The sequence below is a fragment of the Sturnira hondurensis genome, unplaced genomic scaffold (assembly GCF_014824575.4).
Source record: "Sturnira hondurensis isolate 20B ecotype Veracruz unplaced genomic scaffold, ASM1482457v3 Scaffold0010128, whole genome shotgun sequence".
NCBI classification, from domain to species: Eukaryota; Metazoa; Chordata; class Mammalia; order Chiroptera; family Phyllostomidae; genus Sturnira; species Sturnira hondurensis.
Window position 1 is genome coordinate 18,363,255 of NW_028082759.1, and position 6,061 is coordinate 18,369,315.

The window sequence follows — 6,061 nt, forward strand, 5'->3', positions numbered from 1 at the left end:
ATCAAGAAATTACATTAACCATCGTATTGAATCTATGGACTTTATTTGGATTTTGTCTACTGTCCTCCATAGCAAGATAACAACAATTTTTATCTTTGCTGCAGATTCAGACCAGACTCTGTGCTGGATACAGTTGTCCTGTTTCTCATCTGCTTACTGGAGAATGTTGACCCAGTCTCTCTGTCTTCCCACAGAGAAGGTCGATGCTGGACCCTGAGGGGTTTTGCTGAAGTTGGCTGGACAGACGTTACTGTACAAGCAACCACAGAAGGCAGCTAGGAAGTCCCAAGTCTGAATTCTGAAGCTGGAATTGGTTCTTCGAGTTACAAAAATAAGACACAGTCATGATACAAATTAAAACAATACAGAAATCAATCAAGTCGAAGTCCAAGTCCACCCTCTAGTTTCACTGACACTCAAGAGTAAACACCGTCAAGATCTGTATGTATTTGTTTCAGATCTTTTTCTGTGGTCATAAAATGGGTACGTTTATAACTTGAGTGTGATTTAACACAAATGACATCATACTGTGTATACTGTTCTGTAACTCTTTTTTACAAAAATAATTTGGATGCCGTTAGCACTTTTCCCTGTCAGTCATTCAGACCTGCGAGGGTGAACTTTGGTATCCCTGCCTGGACAACCAGATCTCAGCTGATGGGCTTCTGTCTTGGTTTTGGTGGAGCTTTGATTTACCGACATGCTTAGAAGTGGCCTTGTGCACTGGGAGAGAACGTCTTGTCCACAGCTCCTTGTTCAAGTGCACAAAGGCAGTTTGGGGAAGACACTCCTTTGGATTCTTGACCTTTCTGCCTTTGGGGCCCTTTGTGGAGAACTTCATCAGGGGGCCGCAGTCTGGGAAGGCCTGATAGCCTTATAGTATACATTACGCATACAATGTTCACATTTCAGAGGTGGAAATGGAATATGAAACAATGTTTCCAATGCTATCGTGATGTTTAATGTATTGCACGATGTTTTAATGTATTGAAAGTTTATAGAACTTTTGCACGGCCATGAGGACAGGCTGTGGTAGATATTTATACATCTCGATACTGCGCATGCATGCATGCGTTTCATAAAAGCTTTTTCGTGATCAGCTATCTGGGCCCCGGCCCATGGGCGTCGGCTTCTAACTGTTCAGATGCTCTTTTGTCTGTACCCAGATTAGAAGCACCATTTAGACGCACTTGCCTGATCCGGAAGGGACATGAGGGGGTTTCTTGCACCTGTTTTGCTTAGGTCTTTAAGAAAGTCAGTCTCGAAGACTGGTTTAGGCTGATTTCCCTGTGGCTCCTGAGTGGATTTTCTCTGGACCTTTCTGACCTTTAACGTTATTCATTCTTTGCTCGTCTTGACCTTGCGGTGCCTTTAAGCCCAAGAGGACATCGAGATAGTGATGATCTGGAGTGATTCACTAGCCGGAAGGTTTTCCCATTTTGCTTCTCTCCCTGCGGCCTGTGGCCTGAAAGCACTTTGGAGCAGTGCCTCTGTTGTGCTTGTCGGGTGAAACCAGAGCAGGGATTGAGTCCCCAGCACCCTCCTGGCTCTGCAGAGGAATAGCATTTGTCACATTTCTTGTTTAAGCCCTTTAGAGAATGACATTTCACAGTGTAATGTTGCTTCACGGATTTTTCCCTCATGAGTTTTCAGTTTCAGGGTAGAATTCTCCCTGATGGCCTCACCTTTCCCCCACTTTGTGTACTTGTGAGAAGTCGCACAAATAAGTCTCCCCGCGGCCCCGCAAATGGAGTCGGGCCACGCTCCCCAGCGCCCTTCACCTCCCAGTTCCGATTGTTGTGTCGTGAGCAGGCCCGCACCGCCTCGCCTCAGGCTGCCCTTTCCACTCTCTGAAGCCAGCAGCTAATGGCACACAGCTCTCAAAATTCCTGGGTGACCTGCGTTTTGATCTTTTGTATTATCCCTTAAGAAATGTCTCCGTAATTGAAATCCAGAGTCACAGAGTTTTGTGATCTTGTCATTTAGCATTTTACTTCTGTTTGGTTTATTTAGACTGTGCCTGTAAACCCCAGGGAGGTCAAAGTCTGCCTGCGGGGCCCGAAGGACGGCAGCCAAGGATGTCGTCATTCACTCAGAGGTGAGAAGTTACAGAGAGCACCCACACTTGTTTGGGGGTCAGAGGAGGGGGAAGATGCAGACACCCTTCAGCAGGGAGCAACCAGAGAGGCGGGACATCGCCGCCAAGATTCATACTGCATGCTGCGTTGCACATATCTGTGGGGGCGTGGCTCTCTGCTTTTTTTCCCCCTACAGTAATTTATCAGTGAGTTCAACCTGATCCAGCAGTGCACGGAGGCCCCCCACTGCCACTTCCTCCCTATTTCCTAGATTTCTTTGGCCTCAACTCTTAAAGCTGCAGCCTTGCGGCTTCCTTTATTATCCATCTGCATTTCACTGCAGGTCCAACTCTTGTAGACCCGAACGTAGCGCAGGCGCTCTTTCCCCAGCCCTTTGTCCTCCCTTCACAGGTTGCAGTCCTCAGTGTTGACATTCCAGTCATTTGATTTCTCCCGACAGGTTCCCTGGTGCCCACCAGATCCTAATTCCCTTTCTGGTAGCGTCACACAAAGACCTTCCTGCTTATTTCCCTGGGCTCCTAGTATTTGTGGATCGGCACCTGAGAGACTCACTCATGACTGGTCTCCTCTTTCAGGTGTCTGTTTGCTTAGATCTGAACCACAGATGGTAACGTCAGAGGCCTGAGGATATGGGGAGTGTATGAAACGCGAGCTTTGTTCTGCTTGGTAGGGAATGCTGGAATGTCCTGTCACAGGCGTCCTCACAGAGGGGCCATTCCTGCAATTGCTTTAAAGAGGAGGATCTGCCTGTAAGCATTCCTCTGGCCTTTGTAAATCAAACACCATCCACTTAATCCACACGTGCCCTGCCCCCCCCCACCATCCCCTCACCCAGCTTCTAGATGTGGAGAGTTGGGTTATCAGTTTTCAGAGTGGATTACCTTCTAAAAAGAGGAGCACACTTGTAAGAAATATATATTAATTTTGGTTGGAAGAGAGTAGAAGATTCCTTTTCTTGTGCCTCTTTCTTTTTTGTCACTACGGTATTTGGGTGGTCTTGGCCACACATACATAGGCATACATGTGAATAATAGAGAGACATAGGAGAGAGAAAGAGAAATTGTCCCTCTCGTGAATGCTCACGATGCTGGCACCAAAATACTGAATGCTGCCTTATCACAAGGCCTTCCGTTGCCCTGATCTGCATTGGTGACAAGAGAAACAGATGCCTAGAATTTTGTTTCTGGTCCTCTTAACTTTCTTTAAACAGTTCCTGTGATTCCACATGGAGGGAGGTTTTGTGGCTGGTGTCTGATGTATTAGAAATCAAGAACAATAGCCTGGTCTTTACACTGAGTGTGCTCTAGGAATTTGCCCACTGTTTAAAATTATGTTGCCATGAAGGACACTCGTGATTCCCCGAGCTGTTGCTTTACTCTGTAAAGCACGTGAGGCCGTGGCCTTTCAGGGCCAATCTGGTTGGGGTCTGTGCCTCTGATCTCCACTCATCTCGGGATGGTGGATAAAAGACTTTCTGACTGTGGGTTGGGAATGCCAGCCAGAAGCCCGGTGTCCCCCAGGTGCCCGCGCACTGCTGAGGGTGTGCTGACCATAAGGCAGCATGGAGTCTCCTTCCCCACTCTTCCCTCATTTGTAAAGTAGGGCGTTCGTTCAATGAGTCTCCCAGTGAGTCCTGTTTAAAATTGAGCTGGGAGGATTTGCGTAGCGATGGGGTAGAATTTCTTGACTCTGAGGATGTCAAATTGCTTCAACAGATGGATAATCACATTCTCAACAGACCTTGAAAAATATTTTAATGTCTCTCAACACCTGAAGGCAGAGGAGAGAACGCTGGTTTCCGGTCTCTCTGTTCATTCCCATGTAGGGGAGATGCCACAGACAGTACCAGTTTGTGAATTTCTGGTAATTACGTGGGAATTTCAGCCTAATGGTGATGTTGTATTGGTTAGAAAATGGTCTGAGGATCCGGTGAAGTGAGTCCAAACTGACACATAAGACGACTGAGTGAACAACAGTAAGGCAAAGACCAAAAGTGTCAAGAGAAAAAAGCATGAGAAAAAGAAATCCTAAAAAAGAATATATCATATGTGTAAGATTGGAGGTAAATAATAAAAAAATCAAGTTAATTTACATAGAAAATTCATCTTTGAAAGGGAGCAAAAATTGCAAAAAAGAGAACAGGCAGAAGCCTTATTTTTGAATAAGAGGCTCCATGGAGACAGATTGGAGATGACAAAGAAGAAAAATAGCACTAATGGACAGACAAGTCACTGACCCTAGTCAGGATGAAGTCACCGGGCTCAGTGACTGGAGTGTCCGTGAGGTCTGCATTACTCATCTGGCCCCAGGGTTAGAAATAATCCATACTCTGCTGTTGATACTACCAACCAGTAGAATGCGGTAGAGGAAGCCACACCGCTCACCGAACTCCAGAATTCAGTGTCATTTTGTGGACTCAACTAATCCTTGCCAGCTGAATTTGGGAGTGATGTAAATACCCTATTGTAACAGTCTGCACCCTCTGAAATTAGGACTATGCTTTAGTTGCAGAAGATGAGATTTAAAAACAGTCACTTGTGCGTTGGGCTATAGAGTCTCCTCCCAGTGGCTTCAAACAGACTTTCCCCTTTTTCTTTTTAAAGCTGAGAGAGAGGGAGACTGATTCACCATTTATATAAGAAGCATCATTCATCTGCGCTGATTAAAACCATCAAGCACACGGTGGCAGCTCTTTATATCCCAGGTAAATGCCTCCTTTGTGCTTTGTAGACAGGAGTTCCTGATGCCCTGTGGGAAATGCTGAAGCCAGCCAGCCTCTGGGGCGTGTTTTCATCCAGGAGGTGGCTGGAGATGGATTAATGGCAAATCACCATAAATTATTTATTGGATAATACATGTGATAATTGTTCATATTTATCATCAGCATAACTTGCCTTGTTCTCCTGTCACGCTTTCCATCAAACCCTCCCCAGAGATTTGCTGGCTAGAATACACAGCCAAGAGGTCATTCTGACAATTTTCGCTCACAATGGCACACCCGATCCTCTTCTAATTGAGAAATGTAAACGAGGGACTCTGTGAGGAGTCGGAGTGACCCTTGCATTTCTAGAACAATGAGGGAGAGTCACTCTTCTACCTCATTCATTCTACCCTGGGGAGCACTACCATTCTCCGTGATTGTCGTGGTCTCCCGAATTAATGGGAAATAACTTTTCTTGTTTTCCATGGAGAAGGAAAAAACCCCCACATGCCTGAATTTGCTGAAAAAGTAGAGATGTAAAATACCACTCACCATCTACTGTCCCGCTGGCAGCTAATCCATGGAAGCTTAATTGTAATTACCCACCAGGTCTGAGGCCAGAGAGGAATACTGATTACCGCTACGTGCCTTTCCGTGGGCGAGGCTGTGTATTGAGCCTGTTGCAAAGTGTCAAGTGAATTTATTTCTACCGGTGGTTGTAATGGATCATTGGTCATGGACTATTTCTGGACTTGGTGCAATGGGAGAAAATAATTAAACTTGTTTGTGCAGAATGCCTTACAAGGTTGCCAGCGTTGCCCAAGGAGACTGGTGGCACACTCGAGCACCCCACACTCTCGTGTCAGAGGCAGCTGTGGGCCACATGGCCCTGGGTTGTTTCCCTGGGGTCCTCTTCATCCAGGCATCCTGGCGCAGCTAGACAGGCCCGTAAGGGTTTCCCAAAGCTCCTTACCAGGAAGAGTGGCCACTGTGACAAAGCAGCCTGCACACTTCTCTGTGTGTCCCCCCTCCCTCCCTCTCCCCCTTGTCTATCTTCCTCACCCCTTTCCCTTGTTTTCCTTGTGACCCCAAGGTCGTAGCCCCTTCCTAATGCCCCATTTGCCCCTGACGTGCATCCCATCACAGCTCACAGCCTCCGGCATTGAGCGTGCAGCTCCGGTGTAGCTCTGAGAACTCTGTGAACTCGCCCAACCTGCACGTCTGTCCCTCCCATCAGTCCGCCTCTCCTGTATCACCCAGG